Below are 24,689 nucleotides of genomic sequence, written 5' to 3'. Positions count from 1 at the left end.
GTGCCGATATTGCACTGTTTGTACCGTTCAACCTCATTCCGGATCTGAAGATCCCGTCTCTCCAGTATACACCTTTTTTTCAGTGATGCTAAGTTAGACAGATTTCACAGTAAGCTGCGAGCCTCACCAAAAAAAAACAACGGTAATGCAAAATAGATGAATATATATTCATTAGTAGCCTTTGCCACGTTCACCTTGTGAGATATACCGTTATGGTCTTCAGGTGTACAAACGAGATCAATGGGCTCAATCTTCAATGACTGGAAAACAGTTTATACGGGATTTGATACTTACGACAGAGGTTGCAGTACCGAATCAGTTTGTCTCGTACCGCACTCATAAGGCAAAAAATGACTAGTTCGTATATGTAGGAAAAAACTGGGGTACAGAGGGGGAAAAATAGTGGGAGATAATAAAGGGAAAGTAACCTTTTCTGGCGTATACATACACTAATACAAGGTTTGTTACAATAAAGCTAATGCGAGGACTTGTCCTCAACTTGCTACTGCGAATCTTAACATATAACAGCTGCCCATACACGTCGTGGTTCTGGGGCTAATTCTAGTTCTGTTATTATAGTTTGTTATTATTAATAGGGTTTTCAGTACTACCAACCAAGCCTGCGTATATTGAATGGACCTGGGGGTCGGCACAATGTAAGCACATACGTCCAATGAAATCAGATGAAAATGTTCCACGGATAAAACGTTTCTCTGATGGGCTGGTGAACGTATAGAGAATAGGCTCCGGAGTTAGCGTGGAAATGATGCTGGCAGTGAAGCCAAAAACTGTTGTATTCAGAAGACGCTTCATTAAAATGCACAACGGTAAAGCAGAAGAGGTTGTAGAAGAGCAAAATAGATATCAGATACGGCCATTGTGGGTTAGAAATAGGTCCGCAAAAAGTTCCATTGACAAAAAAACTAGTTTATCGGAAAAAAAAGAAAAAAGCTGTTTGAGCATTAGTCATTAGTACTATTATATTGTGTCTTTTAGAAGAAATAAAACTACAGATCTTCCAGGTGACACCTTATAGGGCAGGGTCTATGCAACTAGTAAGGCTGTCATTTCTGATCGAATACTTTGACGAGACTTGATCTAAAGAAGGTAGCCTCTACCATGACGCAGTGGACTGGTACACCTATGGGTTTAGTCAATATGATCAAAAAGAAAGTACAGTCACTAAAGGGGCATACAGATAACTAGAATCTAATTCCAATATTTACACGATTAATGATGAAGGTACTGAAAGAACGAAAGTTATCGCAGAAATGGAGATGCTTTATTCGATCTTTTATCTTTAAAGAAAACAGGACACGTGAGTAATCGCATTGGCCACCATGTCCTTAAAATAATGACCGCATTGATAGCCTTTAGACAATTAGTACATTGCCTATCAGAAATATCAGATAACTAACACTGTTTCCTCCTAGGCGTTCATGCCAAGCAGTAGTAGAGGATCTAGAACAGTGACTATTTGTCACAGAACGCACTTAGTTTATGCAATACTGTTCGATATTGAGGAAGCGTTTGATAAGGTTCAGTAAAACGTTCAAAGTTTCGCAAAAAAACTTCGGATCTCTAGAATTTTCCTACCCTTATATGATTTTAATTGAGTTTATATAATAAGAATTTCAAATACGAACTTTGAACATTGAATCGGAAATAGACCTAGGCAACATCCAAAGTTTTGGCTCTGTTCTCTCGTTTTATCACTTTAGCTTGCGCGAGTCGTAAGGTTAAAATGATCCAAACATTATTGCCGAGACCAGAAGTCCAATTTCGCACTTACAACGAAATAACTTAGAATGATCTTACCGAGGGGTCTGACATTAAGCAAAAACTGACAAAAAGTAGGGTAAGCAAACAAAGGCAAAGCATGCTAACCCCGCTTCTACCAGAGATCCCAGAAAACCTCTATCCACAATGAACGTGTTGCTAATAATAGCGCATTGCATAAAGTAAACCTAAAACGGATCTGGTTAACCAGTTTCAGAACGTGGATGCTATAAAAAGTAGGACTCTGCAAATTGTTCTGGGCTTATCGCCCAGTAGAAAATACGTTGGTGACCGAGAATTTCACAGCCAGAGCAATCGTAGAAAAGAGGGAATTAAGTCAAACGAAGCGCACTGTTTAGCATAACCTGGCATGACATTGTATATGGGAATTCAAAGGTATAAGGGGCATGGGAATTCTACAATAAGCTTGCGGATGGCTATGCATACAGGCCACGCACAGATTAAGTCATCTTCAACTACCATACCAGAATATAAAATAAATTTACAAGAAGTGGTTATCTGTGTATTTACGACGATTGATCACATCTACGTAGTTCGAAATAACGATGGCTAGTTTTCCATGTTTTGGTGTTCGTTCCGTCATGTTAGTTAACAAAAAATAGTAGGTAACAAAAAAATTTTTTACACTAACAATAAGATCTACTTGCATAGTACTGTTCTTGCAAATCATTATACCGATAGCTGAAAATGCACGACGTACATTGCCCGACTGTTGAAATCGACTAACTTTCTAAAAAACTTACTTGTATGATGTTCAGGATACTTAATATTGACGATACAGGACACTAATTGGTACAATGCATACAAGGTGTTTTTTTGCGCGCGTACAGCCTTTATTTGTCCTTTAAACAGTGTGTATGTAAGGGAACAACAATAATATACGAAAATATCGCTCGATGAAACGCTTCGCAACACCCGTTACATCCCAGTTATCATTGGTATAGCTATGAAATGAAGGCCGTTTTTGCGTCTACCACTGAACATCGGCGCCTCAGCTATTCGACCTATCGTCACCATAGAAGTTCAAAGCAGGTTGGGGCAGTGATCCCACTGAACAGGCAGTGCATTGCCTATTCCGTAGCAAGTCTGCTCTAAAGAAATCATGCGAGATAATCAGATTTTTCACTCAGCTAGCTGTTGGTCCTTGATCACCTAGCTATGTGCGAAGCCGATTTAACATGCCAGTACCCGCACTGCGTGCAAATCAAAAAGGAGCGATGAATGTGCGTGCTTCTCTAGGCAACAGCATCATTTGGTAGCAATAGCACCAGTAGTCGTGCTAAACAATAGCTACCGTTGGATTCCTCGGCTAAGTCATAAACACCTGTGGTTATGGGATAGAAGTAGAGGAAAATAAAATAGGCAAACTCCCGGATTGGCACCGCTTCGCAATGGACGCCGATGCCAATATGCGACAACGTAAATAGGAACAAACAGATCCAGCTGGAATAAGTCCAAAATAACCAGTACTCTTAATTGTAACGAAACAGGTGGTCAATTATGGCTGACACAGACAAGTACATCTAGATACGCGTTCAGGTACAATTATATACATACGTAGAGATCGAGAACAACTCGTCGCAGATAGGTGGAAAGCAAGGCCAAGGTGTGTATGTAGTGTTTTCCCAACATGCTATAATTTTGTTAGGTGTTCGGATGTCTTGCGTTTATGTCCTAAATATAGATTAATGAAAAGTTACGCGCTGTGACGCTTTGTTTGAGTTACGTCTGTATACGATATACGATATTCTGGTTTATAAAATAATAGAAGTGACCTTTGTGATCCTTAGAACTTTGAATATTTATCGATATTGTCTTGACGATGCTAGGATAAAACTAGCGTATTGACCACATTATTCAATAGATATAATTGTACAATTTAATCATAGATAAATAACGTGACGATATAACGACGGACCAAAAAGTAATCTTCTAAAAATGATAAATTACTTGTATACTATTTCATTAAGGTAATAATATAATACTGTCGCAGCTGATGTAATTATCCACAATAATAATACTAAAAATATAAATATCTGTTACAACAAGAGGATTCTTCAACAAACAAAAACAAGATCAGGCCAAAGTTAATGAGGGACACCACCGTTTAGTCAAGCTTAACTTCTTCCTAAAGATCTTCTTTTTCATTCGCCGCTTCTTTACAATGGGTCTCCACACAGTAATCAAACGTACAGAGCGCGAAGTACACACCCCATCATTCTTCTAGTGCAAAACCACTGCTAATTCAGCCGTACACGCATATCTTACTACACTTTCTCGTCTGGAAAACACATTATATTGTCTAATTAATTAATATAGACTGATTTAGAAAAAGAGAGATCGGACCTATACGCCTTCCAAAGAGCCTAAGTGCAGGCGGAGGCTAGAAGACATCACAAGAGTATGATTGCTCATTGAAGATTCCATACTATCTGCGAATCAGGTCAGAATGTACAAAGCTATCCATGAATTAGCCGTAATAGGCCGCATCCTGAAAGTCCTTGTTGAACAAGCGTGGCTCGTTGCTCTAAGACACTGTTGGGAATCATCCTAACAATATGCTATGGACGAGATCACTGTGCAAAGTGTACATATAGAAGTCATTGTTATTTGTATGCAAAGTCGAAGTAAGAAACATTTCATTTTGTGGTAAAACCTACCAAAAAGAGACCATAGCAGGAAGATGGCCTGTTCAGCCATCCTAATCTCGAGACCAGCCACCACACCCAAAATAGAAATACCACATACTGTATGGCCACGTGATGCATGCATGTGTATGGATGATTATTTTGTTTTCTATAATTTATCAGTTGAGCACGATATTTATTATTGCTGCTTGCTTTTTCTTGGAAAACCACTTGTCGAAAGATGATTTCTGTGAAGCCAGCGATAGGACGAACTTAGAGGAGTTAGCGATGATTCGTTATATTTAGAGGGATCAGGACTTTCTATCATCTTGAAATAACTGCTTTTAAGGAGTGCGACCTGATAAGTCGCGCGAAAATGGCAAGTCGACCAGAAAAATGTATTCAAAGAAAAAAAAACAAGGAAAATGTCAGGAATATTTTTACGAGAATATAAAAAAAAATGTTTTTTTTTCAGTTCAAATTAAAATATCTAATAACTAAGTAATATAAGAGCTTTGGTTATATAAAGTGATTTTGCTAGCTAGGCAAAAATAACTATGTGACCACGTGAGCTAAACGTTTTTAATGCGATCTTTGAAAAAAAAAAAGGATACTATTACGATATTGGATTCTGTGGCATGTCAGCATCTACCCAATGCAAAGTGTAATCAATCTGTGAAATCCAACAAAAGAAAGTTGAAACCTAGAGTTAGGGGAACGTAAGCTTGAAGCTGAAGTTCTATATCAATTGAGGCCTTGTGAAGCGTATAATATTTTCCTAGTTCATTGAAATCTATATTATGGCTCATCTAAATGAATCCAGTTTGTGGGATAGATCAATACGGTGTTCAAATACGCTGTGCTTTATTTCCTATGTAAAGCGCGAAAGGGGAAGCCGAATGATCTAAGGATGATACAAAATAAACATTTCGATTACGATGTAATTTATTAAAAATGTAGTCTGCTTGGCGTATTTTGCTATAAAGGTCTATTGTTGATCAAATTGTATTTTTTCAGTCTTCAACCTGATATAACGAATACTTAAAGTCGCAGAGGTTTTAGATATATATGTTCCTCAAATGGTGTAAGCAAATTTGAGCCTAGATCTAGAACGTAATCGTAGTTGAGAAACTTTCAAAAAGTGTCCAAATTGCACTTTTGCTTTATTTTTACTGTACAAATGAAGAATCTTAAGATAAACTATTGCACAGTAATAGTACTAAAACACAGTAGTAATAAAAAAAATGTAAAATAAAATTTGCATTGAAAAAAATGCTCTCAGAACATAGGAAATTTTTCGCGTAGGTACCGGTGCTGAAACGTATCAAGGCGGGAAAAAATATTTTCCATGATAACCCCCAGTTAGTTCAGTTATTATCAGCTATCAACTTGGAATAAAAGCGCTGAGCAGTGTTCATAATTAGGTTGTACATAAAGATAAGTGTTATCTAGACATTATCTTTCTCATTTGTTGTCTTGAATTTAAAATTAATGAAAAAAAACTCATCAAAGATCAATACATAATCGTTCATAAAGCAACAGTATGATATTCATGAGGTTCATGATGTCATTTTTGATAACTTTATTGATGCTACCACCGACAAAAATAATTCAACTTAAAGTTCAGCTGTAAGGGAGTGCATTAGCATCCCGCCAGACTGGTTCACATCTAATGTGACCAAACTACTCAAACCTGTGCAACGCAGCTATTGCAAATAGACGACTTCTACATATCTTCAATGGGGGAGCACCAACAAATTCGGATACATCGAGGAAATACCAGAAAAGTATGCAGGTTTTAGCGGATAAGAACAAACTCCCGAACCCTCTAACTGTGTTTTAAAGTTTTTGTGACATTCGAGGGAGCACAGACCGGTTGGCCGTAGTGACACACTTCCCGTCCAGATTCTCGTGGGTAGTGGCAGCAGTTCAGATTTCTGTTCTACCGTGGAAGTGACACGTGCGTGGTAGTAGCGGTGCAGAATAAGCGGGAACAGCTGCTTTTGTTATGACCGTATCCACACATACTAAACAAATATGTGCACTTGAGTACAAGTACGCGCGGAGCTCAAGAGAAAACTGCAGTCGGCAATATGTAGCGATGCGCATATAAATGTTCCCCGCCGTAGACGTAAAAACGTTTCGATTTGCTTCCATTGAATTTGATAAGGGTTCCTTAAACACAAGCATCATATGCAACTATAGCGTACGTATGTTATGACTGCATACGGTGAACGGTTGTATACATGCAGTGAACTAGCCACGCCATAGATTTCATTGTTATTCAAAATGTCCCTAGCTTGCGATTCTTATTGCATTAGTTGAACACTGGTAGGCCACCTTCGTAGGATTCCTTCAGAAGACCCTAATTATTAGGCATTTCGCCGCAGTATTATGAGAGGTCGACAGTGCCATCCGTATCCTGGGTTGGGATCTGGCGGGTATTGTGCTGTTTCACTACAGCGGTGGCAGCACCTACGGCGGGGAACGCGCGATCTACGGACACAGTCGAGAAATCAGAAGGTAGAGCGCTATTCTCAAAAATAGGGTAATAGGATTCTAGTGATACAAGCTGTTTCTTGAGTTCTGTTTGCTCGCTTGGCACGTTCGATAGAATCTGTCTATGTGATGCTACGATAAATGCCCTTAATTAACAGGTGCCGTTCCTGGTATGGGCTTTACGATGTTATTCTATAATATACGCATTATAAATAGAAAGAATCAGGCTAGCATTTATCTGATTCGAATGACCAGAACAGCTGCTGCTGTGGTAGACCCGAAATGGACTTATAATAGTTCAACAACTTCCGGGGAAATATCAATAAAGAACGCATACGTATACGGCCTATATAGGCTTACAAGTTAAGTTTATATGGACTCAAGCTATGGTCACTAATAACTTGTGCAAAAAAAGGTCACTCACTCACTCAGTCACTCACTCACTCACTAAAGCTACGCAGGAAGGGCCACCTTCCGGAAGATGAAAATTCTCCTACCAAATATTCGGCTAGATGTTATGATTCACAACTATTTAAGATTAAAAAAGATATATCCAAATTTATGATCCGCGAAATATGTAGCTAGAAGCGATCGTATGGTATGATTCAATGGATTAACTTTTACTTTAGAACGCAATTCGTTCCTCAATAAGTGCTAGAGGCTGTAGCTTTAGGATATGCAAAGCAATTATTGAGAAATAAATTATTTTTGAAGTCAACTTACTGAAACGCAATAGTGGCCTACTTTGAAATTTGGTCGTAAGGAAATCCAGCAGTTACGCTTATACAAAATATCAGATTCACATCTATTGTAAAAACCTGATTCCCTAATAAAAACGTTTCTTTTTCAAAAACGGTGCAGTTTAGGTCTTTTTTCTTCACAGAGAAGTTATGCTATAGGGCTCGAAAGAATAGCCTTGACCCTTTCCCAAAACTTTAACCATTGTACGAATTTTTCTATTTGAAAGTATCTATAGCAAAAATAATAATAATTACAGAATAAAATGTTTACATTTTGTTCTGTAAAAGGAACGTTGATGTGCCATAAGGCCTATGTACATCGTTGACATTTACTCACCTGAGACATCTCGCCTGTATATTTCAGCCTGCGCAGGTATCTGTCATATATTAAACAGGATTATAACAGCGTCAAACCTGTTCTGGATAGACTCATGTATCCACATACATGAACATTCGTTTTTTAGAACTTGGTCGGACACTTCGATATTATAGCATAGACCCATTCGACAAAGAACTGCATAAATAGGATAGATACATAGAGGAAAAACCCAGAATCTCAAATGGGACATTTGTTTAACGTTACGGAGTTCTAATAGTAATTGCTTGTCGTTTACCACACTGACTGTAGAGAGACAGGTTTATGAACAACATGTAGACATCTCAATACGGCCTTCAAATGTGTATAATGTTCTTACATTGAAGTTATTTTCATGCAAAAAAAATTATCTCTAAATTGTGCAACGCAATGAAGTAAGAAGGCGTTGCATTAGGATATTATAGGCTGCGCATTACATAAGGGTCTCCCCTTAACTTGACAAGTATGATTGTCATATATAGGATTATTGCTTTTCCCTGTATCGTATTTCCGATGTTGGTCGGCTTTGAAGAGCTGTGTGTGACCAAACTAGAAAATAGAAAACAGACACATTATCAAGCGTCAGCGTAGAATAATTATAATAGATAATTACAGTTTTATTATCTGCGAATCGTGTTTACCCTCAGTAGGGTTCATACAAAGCTGTAATGAGTATAAGTGAACAATAGAAATTATCTGACCCTGACTGTGTCTAATGTATAGAGCTGCTATGTCATATTTATCGTAATTTCGGTGATGTTAAATTTTTGTTAGAAGAAGCTAACTAGCTACGGCCTTTTGTTATGCATACATTGATTTGGAAGTAGATTCTCTTGCTCTTCCTTTTGTGCCATCTTCACCATACGCGCCTATCACAGTTAGCACGCGTTACGGTCATGCTCACGGATGCTGTAATCGGACGCTTGCAGACCTACAACAGACATAGGCACGTGCGCACTCACAGGCGGCCCTTGTACTATGCGTGTTCTCTTCATCCAGGATTAGGTGATGCCAGAACAGCCATTCGGAAATGATATATTTTTTTGCTTCAAATTAGGTAAAGGTATTTTATGCTTGGCTGATAACCTGATGACGCACGCAACGGTAGACTACGTGTCGCGCAGCTCTTCAATTCTACCAAATAAGCACACGAATCAAGAGCTCAAAATGCACAGAAGCATATCTTCATTGGTGTATCGTTAAGAGGTTCGCTCGGATACCCAGGCGAACATTTAGCGACCAGAAAAGCAAGCTCAATTAATGTATATATTAATCTCGCATTGTTTTTATAGTAGGCTAGAGTTTTTTTGGGCCTTTGTCAGAGCCTGTGACGGAATGTGAACGCCGTAGCTGAACTCGAGCGTATAAGCATTAATGCAGTATATCTAAGACGCTACAACATGTCTGGTCGACCGGCAGCTTCCTGCCGGAAAATGAAATGCTACAAAAAGCGTCTCGGCCCATCAAATTTCTGAAAGGTGAAGACAAGGTACACGGGGCTATCTGTGCGTAAGGCAGTTGGTTGAAGGTAAAGCTTGGTGACAAACAGTTTGATTTGGTGTACATCGCTGAAAAGTTTTGTATCTTAAAAACACCACAATATATATATATATATATATATACAAAGTCAGTACGTCATGGTTAGTTGGGTATTATGAATATTTTACTCGTCACTTATTTAAGAAGCACGACAAGATAGACAAGCTTAGGCTGCGGCTGGAGGTGTGATCCCGTGCGCGCTGTTACTGATTCCCTTCTGGCATACTACTTACAATATTATACCAAGCCCCGGATTGACCTACAATTGTCTATTGGTGGCAGGCTATTTCAACTAATTCCAGCTAATTGTGATTAGGTCTGCCGGATTCGAATGGTGTGCACTCATTGACTTGTCACCGTAAGAGTTAGCGTGATGTAGAATGACTAAGTAGTTGAAGATATCATCAGATATTACTGCCCTATTTACAGCGGCTGAAAGTAGTGCGCCAATGTATCTGTCGGAGACGCATCCACTAACTGTCTTTTGCTAACCTTCATTCGAACGCTGACACTTTATGTTTTGCTTGGCACATTACAGTACGTCATGATGGTAAAAAGCTCGAAAAGCTTTTATAGAGTCACAGTTCAAGCAGACTGTATGCCTTATTTCCAACGAATGAAATAGAAGCAGCCGGTTTGCTATGTCGCAATTAGCATATCTGATGACCTGTTCCACGGTCTCCTTAGTTCTAAATCTAAGTAACTTTGAATCTCAGTTACGCCGAGTTCAGGATAGAGGTCATGGCAGAAATCGATTTGCCAGTCCTTGCCGAGCCTTTATGTCCCATTAGTATCACTAACTACACAAGGTGCGCGATGCGTACCATTGGATTTCCACAACAATAGTCCTTTTACGACAGTCAATACCTCTATTGTAATCAGTGGACGCTCTGCGGATGAATTAACGCTTTATATAAAGTCTACTTCACAGATGTTTCTGGAAAACACAGTTTCTCTATGTAACACCTTTGCGAAGATCTTTCCTATCCCAAAGGAAATTTTCAATGAGCTGTGTGGCTAATGTTTCCTTTAAACGAGCTCTATTTCGAAAAGTCTTCTTGTCCCGCACGAACAATTATTTTCATATTCCTACAACTCACGCAAAGGAGCGTTAGCGTGCTTGATTTCTAGCCCCCTGGAACGAGTTGGCAAATACCTATTGTCGAGAAATAAAGTGAATCTTTGCAAACTAATTGCTCATACTCAACTAACTTAATTACTTAAATTAAAATTCATATCCCCCTGGAAAAATCCCTTGTGCAGCCTAGCGAAGAAACCTCGACCCCGTATTTCGTTCCAGAACTTCGGCGACATATAGTACCATGTGTTTTTGCCTATAAAAACATACATTATACAATCTCGTTCCGCACGTTTTTTCAGGATTATCGCACACTCCCGTGCAGCCATTTCAGTCGGATACCGTTCGTTACTTAATTACACTTACTGAGGGATAACTTGCACTTTCTGCAACTACTGTACCCACAAACTCTAACTACCTTAGTTATTACAAAACTTAACCCTTCGTCGCTCTTTGATTAGGCCTGAGCGCCTATAGCCTGCGGCAGCATTTTCTATATTAATGAATATAAATCATTTACCCCTGGACAGGATAAAGCTATGGAAATATGTTGTGTCTGCTTATCATAACCATCAATACAATTCATTACTAGAATAGTTCCAATAAACATAGTTGTCTTACTGTTTGTAATTCAGCTTGCAGTGTCAGCCTCATGCAAGGCATAAAGGGCAAAAAGGTAACCCGGGTATCTAATCGCGGAATGATGACACGAACCTCGGAAAATGTTTTAACGTCTGAGAACGCTTACGGGTACTATAAGAGGGAGACGTCTGGATAACCATTACCGCAGAGAAGCAAAGGGCGACGCTGCAGGAACAACAAACACGGGAAGAGAATATGACAGGATGAGGGCGAGGGGCGAGCGCGTTGGAGGACGGTGGCGTAATTTTCCGCATGATGTGTCATCCGTTACCCTTCGTCTGACGAAAGCGAACCGAAGGCCCGCGCCTAACCCTTTCCTTCAAGATGATGCTCCACTCTAATCTAGATCGCATAACTGGCAATGGTGAAAACCGAGACCGGGATATTGCCTGTATCCCGAAAGGCTTTCTGCTTACTCACTCACGCAGTCGGAATCACATGTTATGCTGCGACACAACAGCGATTATTTAAATACTCGCTGATTCTGAAAAATTTTTGATGTCATAATAATGACGCCATTTTCTCATTGCGTATCAATATTTTACATATATATATATATATTGTAGACAGGCATCTAAAAAGTGGCCGGCCTACAACTATGACTTCGGGGTCAGCTACATAATTTGCTGTCTATATATATGGAAACAGTTCTTCAGGAACACAGATTGTTACTTTCAGTTTTATCTGACGCGGTCGATATACGTTTTATATCATTAAACCACAATAATTTACGCTATACTGTAATATATTTTCTGGGACACGAATTAGATTTGACGCTTTTCTGGGTATTGTTTTTTGAAATTATTTATATGTGCCAATTATAAAAATGAACAACTTGGAGCAGACTATTTTTATTTGTGTTTGAAGACATATGTACGAACATTAGAAATTTTTTCCAAAAACGTCAAAATTACTAAACAAAAAATACTTTGATGTGGGCGTACCATTTTCCTGGTATCTATTGAAAATTTGGTACTTTGGGGTCAAATGGCCAAAAATGATGATTTTGCTACGTCATCAACTAAATACCGGTTTGACCCTAACCATATCTGTTTCAATGATGACAGTGGAGATTCTAAAAACGTCTATCAGAAATCGACCAAAAGCCGATTCGAGCTCTAGGGTTTTCTAAAGGATCGCTCAAAGAGCGGGTCGATGTTCGAATGGCCATTTGACATCGGCTAAAGGCCGACCCTAACGGTCGTCTAACGTATATTCGACGCCTGCCAAAGCTTGACTGGGTCTACCAGAACGTTTGTTAAGGGAGCGAAAAGTGACCTGACTTCATTTTGTCTACTTGATGTCGGTCCTTGCCGACTCGACCCATTAATGTTCTCGTTGGTGACGTCCGGCATCTGGCTGCCCAGCAATGAGATTCGTTGGCGGCTTCTACTTCCTTGGGCTTTTGTGTGATCGAATTTTCATAAATGTCTACAGGAGAGTGAAAGCGTCTGGTGAGCTATATTCGACAAGGTTTTCCTGTTAAACCGAATGGCATATTCTTAAAACTAAATCTTATTTAAAGTGCCTCTTTCCTAGTATGAATCAAAAGCTCACGACAATCTAAGTTCTCATATCTGAAGTTGACATTTGAGGTGAAAAGGATAAAGGATGATATAGGCAAAAAGCGACTGGTCTTAGCCGTTGTGGAGTGAACCCCATAACCGCAAAGGTTAACATGTTAATTAAGCTTGATGGCAAACAGTTTACCTTGAAGAAATTATTTTGCACTGTAAACTATATGAATACATTAAGATAAGTTTAAACCAGAGTTGGTAAAGCCCAGGCGGGCAAGGCCAATTCTCACCCTAGTCCTAATATATGTTTTCCTTGCTCGCCCAATTTTATATAAAAAAAAAAAAGCACTATTCAAGGTGTTTAATGTTTATGTCGACCATACAATTTAGAATAGAGGCCATGCCTAGCGATTGATATTTTTGTCACCTGACATTAACTACAATGGCAATTTCCGTCTATACATATACATCTGAAGATGAACAGCTCTCACGGTATCTGAGTACACGTAGAATGCGAAGTAGTTCCCGCTAATCAGTCTACTCAATACATAACTATAACACGTTGAGTAGCTTTCACTCTGAGGGAAAAATTACGGGATCTTCTGCACCTAAACATCCAGATAAATACTCGAAAATATAGTGACTCTTCTTAAGCATGCGGCACCCGGACGTGCAAAGGTTAAACTTAGCTTGAGTAGCATGTGTACGTTTTGATACTTTTGTGTCTCAGGATTGAAATAAATTTTATAAAAATCTGCCATTTCAGGGGACGCATCGGCTTGAAATCAGTATAGCGTAAATAATTATTTGGCATGATAGTTTCAATGAACACGCTCTCCTGGAACCCTGAATTTTGCCATTAGGTCAGCCGAAGATTGGGAGTTAATTACTTTTCACGTACGCACATACGAAATTGTAACTATTCATCCATGGCTGCTATTTGGAAAGCCCTTTTCTTCTACCTTTTTACGCCTTTCACTGTTTATTCTGCGTAGGCAGGTTCTCGAAATCAGCACCTTAATATAGGACTAACGACTTATCTCCAGTGAAAGGTGTAGCCGGTCGGAAGTGTACCTTGTTTTTCAAAAGATTCATGAAACGGCACAGCAATCATATTCTGTAGTAACCAATCGGCAACGCTAAAATTTTAAACAACGATGATCGCATGCTTGCAGTTACTATGGCAATGCGATGGGCATTAACGACCCAGATTACACTGCCCCGTTTGAAAATTATCTACGACGTGCGGCATGTGATAAGATCTTTATGTTTCCGTGCAGTAAAAATCACATTGCATAATAGGTATCGAGTCTACATAGCACGATGACCGATTGTACTTGAGTACAAAAAACATATTGAAAACGTAGAAGCGGCTTCGAGGGTACACCGTTATGACAAGATGATGCAAACTTGCGTCGGGTCTCAGTTTCGAAAGATAGACAGCTTGGTGAAATGCCTTATTTAAAGACATATATGTGTGATCTATTCCAAAATAATTATGGCCAGGCTAACTAGTTCGTTTGCAGTCCTCCTTACATTTGTTTATTTAACCAAAACTCGTATAATTCGTTATATCATAATTTACTACAAATCCTATCTATACTACGCAGCATCACACGCCTTTGTAGGCAAACTAATCTAGACAGACGCGATTCCGTAATACTCGAATTATGATGAAAGAAGCTCATAAATCTGCTAGAACCCTTTCCGCGCGCAGGAATAAACAGCAGACGCAAAAAATCCGCTTCCAGGCGTCCACTGACTCGTTATGCATACACTCGTTGCCTGCCACGCAGAAATTTCTACTAAAGCTGGCTTGTAGATCTCTATAACCTATTAGTAATTTTCATGTTAGTTTCCGCATCATGCGCTGCTTCCGACGACGGACCCCTGCCTCCGCATTGTCCTATATATATATAGCACTACTGCCAGTTCCAAAAGTACGCCTAAGGTCTCTGAATTACAGTTTTAGAGGTCAGGGTTAAGGTTGAAGCAGAAATTACTTCCGAAAAGCACGCTATGTTTACAACTTGTCTTGGTATACAAAACAAAAACGTATTCCGCTGCAACATTCTACCTACACTGCCTATATTTTTAACTAGACTATAGCGTTACGAAAGACAACGAAACCTTTCAAGTATATAAGGTTCAGTAGTAAGCTTTATCCACGTGTGTTTTCCAGTTTTCAACTTAGTTCATTACAGTAACACAAAGACTATAACTCTGGTTCTTCAAAGAGCTGGGGTGAGACCCTTTGCTACGTGAAGTGGGAGACAAAAAAAGCTTTGTATATACATATATATACTGGCCTGGCTCATGGGGACAACCTAGGATTCTTTGTTATACTAAGGGGCCTTACTGATCAAATAAGAGAGCCGAGGAAATCGGTCGAAGCATATCAGGTATGTAGACGATTCAGTGATACACGGATCGAAGGAGCTCCGAATGCAGCAAACTCTAGCCCGCCTTCATGCGGCAGTTACAGATTTGGTACTGCTCGTAAAGATGGATACGATAAAATTTAAAAGGGACGTAGGACTGCAGCTACTTACGCCTTGTACCACCCCAGGTTGCTTTTTGCCTATGTAAATCGGTTTCTGTATTTGGGGTTACTCCTTCCCGCGAACGGCAGAAGTTTTACTGCGCACGTCACCAACATATGCAGAAAAGCATCGTTGGCCACATGAGCGATCAGATCACCTCGTCATTTATCTCTGACAATCGCTCCTAACTTATTTGACCTCACAGTAGCAGTGTCTTACGGTAGAGATCCTTAAGCAATTATGTCGAAATAGAGCATTCTTTTCCAAAAAAAAAAAGCCCGGGTCTATACACAGTCGTCTCGCATATCTTTTGACCGACTTGCCACCGCTGTCAGCAGACGTACAACGTCGCTTTAAATTCCCAGCAAGGGAAGCCTTCAAGACAAGCTTTAGAATCTGAGAGCAAAAATTCGTTGAGATTGATGGGGATTCTTTGGCTTTGCGTGCGATGAGGAACCACGAGTAGAATGGAACGAACCGGCCAGCTAGACATGGTGTCTCGCGTTTTGCCGTGCACGGATTCTACAAAAAACTCTGCAGGAAACCAGGTTTCTACGAGTCTGACGATATATGTGTGTATTTCACATGCAAAGAAGTTGTGATAGGTATTATGCCGCTTGTTGCCTTCCTTGTTGTCATCCTTAGAACATGTGGCAACTTTTTCAAATTAGGTTTATAAACTTAACAAGACGCCTACATGACGTAAAGGTTTAAAATCATTCCTCTATCGTTCGTTGACCTACATTTGTGAATTTTTTTTACTACTATGAGCAGAGGTGAATGAACAAAGTTATGTTCACTTTTGTTACATATATGTGCACTTCTCTCCGTGTTCTAATACATATATGTAACGAAGAATGACACGTTTCAGGAAACTCTGGGTTTATACTCAAGTATATAAAAACATCTTGGTGATTTAGAAGTTGCTAGATTTTAGTATCACTTATGTCAAACGTCGAAAGCCAGTCGATCCCTGTATTTAGTAGCGTCCAGGTGCAACTTCTTAACAAAGTCCAATTCCGTTTGACAGCTTTTTATATCTCAGTCAGATCGAAAAGTTGTTTCGATATGTGCGTTTTTGACTCGTTTATGGCTCGTATAATTACTTACCATGTATACCGTGCAAGTATTATATCGAATTCAACCATTTTCATGTAAACGGTCAAAATATTACATTTACTATTTAAATAAGAAACACAACCTCCCACATGTACTGTTCCTCAGTGTTTGTTGCCTTATATACTTCTGCCTGTTAGACTGTGACTAAAATTACCGAAAAAAGGAAGCGATTGTTACTCTCTTCTTGTTGAGCTGTGGACGCATTGTCGCCATTTTTTGCCTAGAAAAGAAAAGCCAGAAGATGTCTTTTAAGGAGGAGTGGGGAATAGTTGAGCCTTCTTTGAAACGAGTGGTAACCAACGTAGCAGCAGGACATTTGTGCCCCTCGGTAATTTTACAGTGGTGGCTAGACACTACCTACTAGCTCAGCCACTTTGGGGGTAAAACTAAGGCTAAGGCCAGCACAAGGGCTTTTTTCTTGCAGTACTCGGTAATACATAGTACTTCTTGTTCTTTCCACTGGCCACTACCAGTCAGTCAGTCAACCATCGCCAAAAGCAGTGGGTTAGTCGGCCAAAATCTCCTAGACTATACCTTATATTGGACCACAAGAGAAGGCAACGACTGCACTAACAGCGCCGATGATGTCTGTGATCATTTCCACGGCTGCCTTAACGCCACTGATGACTCCTTTCTACCGTTCCTTTGTGCGTTTGTTGCCGGCTACCGGTAGCATCGACCCCTTTTCCCAGTTTACGCTATTCTTGAGGGAGTTCTCTCCTCTCTATGAACTTCAGTAACCCCCCTACTATCCTGAACCCTTTTCGTATAGCCAAGCGTCGACTTTCTTTACCTTCTGTCTTTGTGGTAGGCGGTCGCTTTCTTCACTGACTGAGTAGTCTTCAGGGAAACAGCTTTATGCCCTGCAGTCATCCCTGGTCTGATTGCAAATAATCCGTACATCTCGCTAACTCTTGGCTGTCCAACAAAGCTTGTAGTCGCGAAACCAAGCATTGTTCCTTACCACTCGAACACGACTACCGCATTGGCCCAGGAAAAGAGGAAAATTTGGCGCGCTAAACTCTAACCCCCCTCGAACTTGATGCTGACTCTCGTCGGTCGCCGCGGCCACCATCTCCATCCGCTGAACGTTGTCAAGTAAACCAGCTCTGGACAAAGCGGATGGTAGCAAGGGTAGCAGAGGTATCAGGATTTAGCAAGGAATTCCAAAAGCGGAGAAAAGCAAGGACAGGACTGTAAAGATTAATAAATCTTGCACAGAAGCTACTTTTATATCCTTTAGCCGTTCCCAAGTAACCATCTCATTTGTTCGCTTTTCCACAGAGCCTGCCAGGCCTGCGATACGTGGTCGACGCCGCTTTTTGTGCCTCTGCCACACACGATAACCGTCACAACTAATGCGACCATCTCCAGGAGGTTGCTGCTGCTACCTACCGTTGCTTGTGCAGGCCTTGATCAGAAGCTACTAGCTGGAAATGCTGCGAAAGCAGAACCAATCTGTCCGCTCGACATGTTAAAGTTAGTATCAGTAACAACGCAAACAGACGAGGTCTGCCGGCAGCACTATGTAAACAAATAGTTAGCTGATCTCGAAGCATTCAAATTCGGGGCAAACTAGCAAAAGCTGGCAACTGTCAGGACATCTGCTAGTCCGCGACAGCAGAAGGGAAAATTGCTATTTGCAAGAAAAAGCAGCAGCAAACGGGTCTTACAAAGTGGTGGGGCTGTCTCCTGCGCGCGAGCTGTTGCTTGACGCTACAAATTTGAGAAGGGAGCGAAACTGCGGCCGAATCGAGAATGATATAGGATTGCCCGCTCGACAGTGGTCTAGTAACAGACGCACACTAGTACAGCCATATATATATAGTAAGTATCGTGGACATGTAAGAGGGGGCCGTTCATGCAGCCTTTGAATTCGCAATAGGCTTTATACACTTGGAGGAGAACACGTCTAAAACAGCGTTCATTCAGGTCACAGGTTATAGCTTAGAAATGAATAAAAGATGACCGATTGACGTTTTTGACCAAGCTCGGTTAAATTCGCAGGGCACGTTTAGCCGCAGCATATTAGACAGTTTATACAGCTTAGAAAAGACGAATCTTTTCTAATTATATATTGTTGGCATCATTGATGGTTTTGTCAGGGTGCATTGTCATTGCTAAAATGAATCCTAGAACTTTTTAAAAATTGGCGGGACCACTTCAAGCATGTTCTAAGCGGGCGGTCTAAAACGTTGGTTGAGTTTCATCCATAGTCGATATACAGTGGGAAGATTGCTTCGCGAGGAAGACTTATTACCCTAATTTCACCACAAAAATCTCGGCCTGTTATTCAGCTCACTGTGAGTAGTACAAATGAAAATAAAGTATAAAATGTCAATTACTCGTAAGCAGGGCCATATCATATCGATAACAGGACGCTTTTCGACCCAGGCTATACAAGTAATCTTCAGGGGTAATCCGTGGATTTCAGGTTGTTCTCTTTTACATTCGATTAATGATGGCCCATTTCCGCTGCGTTTCTAGCTACTAAACTGTGTGTTCTAGAATAACTGTTTGCTCATTGTGGTTCTGATAGCGGCGTTTTGCTCACGAATACCTATTAGTTTAGCGGGAAAAAATGTGGGTCATTAGTGGAAGATGTGTCCATCTGGACCCCACCTAAAAACACTTGCTATCAAAAAATAATTTATGGATCAACGTCTGCACACCAGCAGATCTATAGGGGCGAGCGTTCTATGAACTTCCTAGTGATATCTTATGAGTACGACATCGGGGCGCGTGAAAAGCATTGAAAAAACCCTCATAGCATTCCTTATATTCAGTTGTATTTATTTTTCTACGCAGAATACAGAATTAATTTAGGTTTCTTTGTAAGTTGTTACTGCGTAAACTTTCCAAATCGAAACGAACTTTTTTTTTAATTAAATTGATATTCAAGTACGTTTCGAAAATGTTGAAAATCAAACGACATTCAGAAGGTGGCCGACTCTATTTTAAGAAACGTTATTTCTAACATATTGGATTTCGTGCCAAAAAAGTCTGTTGGCAAGAAGAAGCCGCAATTTGCGTTTATTGTATTATTTGAATTATATGGCTATGTACTTATAAACAAGTCTTCAGGTAGATATTTGATTCATCTAGATTATTTTCGCTGAGTAATAGGTACTTCACGAGTTGCTCATTGTACCGTCGATTTAATAGCTAACGTTATGAAATGAAGCCCTTCAAAACCTGACTATACAATTATAGCACCTCTCTAGTTTTTTTCAGCGCCCGGCTAGAAATATTACGTGGCTGCTGAATAACCTATATCTATATACGTGTATCTATTCAACGTCGCCTAAGCTATGAACATCAAAAACAAGGGTTTTATAGCCCGCTTCTCAGAAGGCTATCCTTCTTCACCGCACATCACGATTCCCTTTTAGCACGGCAACGTGTTTGGCATGCCTGGTCGCACGCAAATGAAGCGAACGTATGAGCAGCCAACATTTTGCTGCCCCTATATTGGAGACACATACACGCAGTTTGTCATTTTTTTTTATTATTTACTTCTTAACCAATAATTACACCTATTATTATTATTATTATTATATATGCGTATTGTATACTATGTTTTTCGTTGAAATACCTCAGCGTCCTGATTCTTCACGGACATTCGAGGCTTTCTACGCAAAATATTTTTGGGAAAAATAATAAATAGGTGTTGACATGACGTGAAGTTGTTAAAGAAACTGTAGAATCAGTATTCTATCATCGAGGCTAGGTTATGTGTATGAAGGAGCTGCGGACCTTTGATATATATGCCCGTGTGTTCCTTACAGTAGGTGTAAGGCGTTTGAGCCTCTAGGAGTTGTCCTTGGCTAAGGCCGACTAAAAATTAAAACCCAAAATGAATCTCTTGCCACTGTACTTATGTAGCACACGTGTATATGTAGTCAGAGCAGAAAGAAACAGAGAGAAATAAAAGAGAAACGCTTAGCCTTCGACAAAAGAAACGGAAGCAGCGACTTTTTTGTGTCTTATCTCCTTACTTCTTATATGAGTTCGCCTGTCTGTGTGGAAAGATCCAACAAGCAGAGATCTAACGGCCACCAAATTGGCGTCATATGCCACCGTTGGCAAAAGAAGCCGCTTTTCCGCCATACGCTCACGAGTGTGTCGAGGGGGCATTCAGGGGCGGGCAGGCAGGCGGTCGCATAAACGGAAGCCGCTTAGCAGATGTGCTAAAAGGACGAACCCAGACTGTAACTCGTTCCCTAATCTCCGGATCCAAATCTTGGATCCTAGATCAGTCGGAAAGTTAACTTAGGCAACGTTGCTTCGGTAGAAAGTGAAAAAGACAGAGGATCCGCGGCAAACGTAGCCACGACATCGTTATAGGCTCAAATAAGGAAATATTCGAACCACACCTACGCTTTTCCAACAGGCATACACACACAGTTCCTTATTACGCGCATACCACATCGAGCAATACCAGCCCTTCTATAATACTCAATTCGCGGCTAACTAAACTAGCCGGAGTCGACTTTCAGTGCATTTCATTAATTAGTTCCTTTGGGTCCGGCCGGGTGCGAGTTTAAGCTGGATTAACACTGAAATAGTAGGCCGTCTGAGACAGAGAGGTCCCAGCTGTACTACTGACCATAATAAACAACCAGTCCATCTTTTTTGCCTGCCTATTTTGCCGGATTGTAAGACTCTTCTTCGAAAGACTCTTTCCGCGGATCTAAGGTGCTTTTGCTACTTTGGCCGACATTGAAATATCGCAGAATTTTGCGACTGCAGAAAAAATGACGATGACAAATGGAGCATGTGTAGTAGAGTTTAGAGGAAAGAAGGTCGCAAGACGAGAGGCGATGCCTAGGGCGAACAGGGCGAGATGGTCGGCTTTTGCTATAATCTCTCTTAGTCTGTGTGCTCCAGCGCCGAGCCATTTGTTCTCTGTTCTGGCTAGGCGGTCGCAAAAGGAACCTGCGGCTTGGTCAGCCATGTTGCTTCTTACGCCTACAGTATTATCTCACCTCTTGCAATGGGGGTTGGCCGATTCAAAATTTATACCAATGGCGTCCTACAGTCAACCAGTTAACGTGTCTCTGTATTGCTCCTGCCTTTATTGATGCTGACACTCAAGAAGGTACTGCAAAGGAGCATGTCACTGAAAACGATGAAATCGTGGAAGGCTCAAGATCGTTCCTGCTGAAGGTTGGCTTGGCCGTTTCGTGCATTACGTTTTCTAGTCTCCGAACGTGCGGGGTAGCCTTAACAGAGCCGTGCCCTACAGAGAAGACTAACAACGTGGTGGACGGTGGCTGAAAAGAAATCAGAGAGCATTTAGATGTAGCGGGTTCAAGATTTTGACTTTCTCAAAAAGACGATATACAAAAAGAGAGCACGAGTCAAGAAGCCAGTACGCTCGTATGTTGATGGAAAATACGGCACAGCCACTGACTAAACTGCTTATGCTTCCGACGTAACTGTACGTCGAAACTTCGACTTATCATTTTGAACTATCTCTTGAGTCTACAAATGTACAAGTGACACGTATGCGCTAATATATATCGTCTCTTCGTAATATAGCTGAATACACAGTTATGAATTAGATACACTGGATCGGCAAAGTTCGCGCCGTTAGCAACGTATACAAATATTTCACGTTAAAGATTTGTGTTCCTTTATCTGAAGTGATACGACAACGATCGGACGGGCGAGAAGGCGTACAACGTAGCAGCGATGATTTAAAAGTTACGACACGTTATCCCCATATGCCTATATATACTTCACTACCATCTGAGGCCCTATCTTCGGTTATTACTAGGCCACTATAACTGTGCATCATACTGCCAGTAAAGTGCTACGTTTACGCAGTAGTCGTTATCCGACTGGTTTGCATCCGTCTACGCAGCTATCTGCGGCTAACGCGATACCCGTTCAGGACAGTTGGGGTGGACTCAACATACATTGCCACTGTATGGAAGCGTAGCACCTGGGTCTCTCTCGACTTGCCTATTCCCAGCCCCATTTAAACTTGATGCGTCTTTCTACAATTATACAATTATAACTGAAAAGTTACACGCATTTCACTGTGTGTTTTTATACCGTGTGTGGTTGATAAAATCTGCTTCGCTGCTTAAAGGAACACGAACGCGGATAGAATGCAACGGCAAGCATGTTCTTACCGCTATCATCAGATATTATGGATAGAGGCACTGAGGGTTATTGCGTGGGAGTGCATGTTGTCGCCGTTCCTTGGCGTTATGATGGCTAGCGGTGGTGACTAAGCCAAACGGATACGGCCTCTTTGACTGCTACGCTGCTTATCTTACTTCCTGAACGGAAAATAGTGGTATTTGCTACCTTTTCTTTTGCTTCTTTCTTAGCGTACACACACGTTCAGTGCCCTTCACGCGCAGACACTAAACGACACAAATGATTCTCGTTTCCTTTGTATTACTTTTACATTTTCCAGGTTACCGTACATGGTTGTTTCGTACCTGCCCGCCTTGACTAGCATACTGTGATGGGATTTTTTGCTTTGTATCGGTTTTTTTAGCCCAGACTCCTTTGCTCGCGACATGACCTATGCTGCTGCTGTTTAGACTTCTACATACAAGGTGTTAGGCTGTAGCCGTCTTATCTCTTCGCCATGATGGGTCCTTCGTTCTGCGTTCCTTTGCTTTCGCCCTGTAAGCTTAAGAGCTTCTCGGTGATATAAAACTGTAACTTGGAAGCGGCTTCAGCCTCTGGTTGTGGAGCCAAGTCAGCTGCGTTGCGGCAGAAACACCAGTGCTTGCGGTGCTCCACTAGATTCATCGTGGAACGCAGACACCACTCGAAACGGGTAGCCTGCGTTCCCGGTGGAGGGTGCCCTCCAAGGCTTCTTCGGAGCGCAGTAGCGAAGTAGAGAGTTACTTGGAGATGGCTGTGTTACTGCCGTTGTTACTACGGGCGTTTGCTGCCACAGAGGGGAGACACTAAAAAGGACTAAGCTCTGCGGCTAAAAATACGCCGCTGTTGTTACCGAAACCGTTGCTGACAATAACGGCAGCAATAGCAACGTTAATAGCAACCATGGATGAAATATGAGCGAGCCAAGAATCAAGAACACTCACTGCGTGAGTCCCTAGATGGTGGGTTGGCCTCTTGGCAATCCGGTGACATGGGGAAAAGCCCCGGGGCTAAGAAGGGGATAAGATTGAACTGCACAGCAGGAAAAAACGGCCGCGGTAATATGAAGCGGATGACACACCGACCTAGACTAAACACGAGGTACAGAAATAAAGGTGACGGTCGCGTGAAGAGGGGTTTTAGTCGAAGAAGGGGCAACGGCAACGAGCATAAGCCACCTGGTGGGACTTAACCAAAAAGGATTGGTTTAGCTTAGCGCGTAGTAGTGTCAGTCATTAGTAGCTTGGCCACTTGCTAGACAGAGCGTTCGAGGCGAGGGGTGAAATGAAAAAGCGGCGCGTAACCGAGAGATAGTGCATGTGTAAAAGTGGAGAGAGGGTGGAAAGATGGGTGGAAAGAATACGAGAGACCCATAGGCTTAAAGCAATGCGCTAGTGGCGTCATGGCCTTACGCGCTGAATGAATGCAATGGATAAGAGAGTGGGTAGTAAAGTAATTGTCGCTTGATCACTTGTGACGCTAAAGGTATTAGACCAAGATGGCGGTGAACCTTGCGAAGCTCTACAGGATTTCATGTTGCCACAGTGGAGCACAAAACCAATAAATGCGCACAAGAAAAGGAAAAGAGTATGGAGCAATGATTGGATTTAGGAAATGGATGACTAGTATAGAAGGTCTCTTAAAGCTAATCTATTTCGGACGTGTAGCGCTTTGTACTAAAATTATATAAGTAAAGAAATTTCGTAATATAGGTATAAACAGATTGCAACGTTAGCCACGTAATGTACGACAGCTAACAAAAACGAGATTTTTAAGCATGTACAAAGCGAAGAGACACGTGAAAAAAATAAGTCCACAATTAGTACAAGTATTTATCTTATTCGAATTATAAAAAAGTGGAGTATTTTTGACTCACGTTTTAATCGTGGCTTTTTAATATTTTTTCTCGAACACCAACGTATAACAGATCAGTTTAAGGGTCCAAATCTTTTCCTAGGCATACTTGTATGATGTCCGCCAAAACAAACGACATACCTTTTCCAGCGAACTGACGCGTGGGATTTATGTTTACGTGGTGCATGGTATCCGATTCATTTAGCGGTGGTCTATTGAAAACTTGAAATACTGGTTGTGTTGT

The 24,689-nt window shown here is 41.0% G+C and overlaps 1 long non-coding RNA gene across 1 annotated transcript; it reads right to left on the bottom strand.

Moving 5' to 3' along the window:
• Nucleotides 1-19,226: 19,226 nt before the first annotated feature.
• On the bottom strand, nt 19,227-24,153 carry LOC111271490 (uncharacterized). The gene is made up of 2 exons (XR_002686907.2): nt 23,536-24,153; nt 19,227-21,735 (listed from the first exon to the last, which is right to left on the bottom strand). It is a non-coding gene; the product is annotated as an uncharacterized LOC111271490 (long non-coding RNA).
• Nucleotides 24,154-24,689: the final 536 nt, after the last annotated feature.

This window comes from Varroa jacobsoni, unplaced genomic scaffold (assembly GCF_002532875.2).
Source record: "Varroa jacobsoni isolate VJ856 unplaced genomic scaffold, vjacob_1.0 contig00681, whole genome shotgun sequence".
In the NCBI taxonomy this organism is placed as follows: Eukaryota; Metazoa; Arthropoda; class Arachnida; order Mesostigmata; family Varroidae; genus Varroa; species Varroa jacobsoni.
The sequence above is the reverse complement of the archived record's forward strand: the minus strand, read 5'-3'. Positions and strand labels throughout refer to the sequence as shown.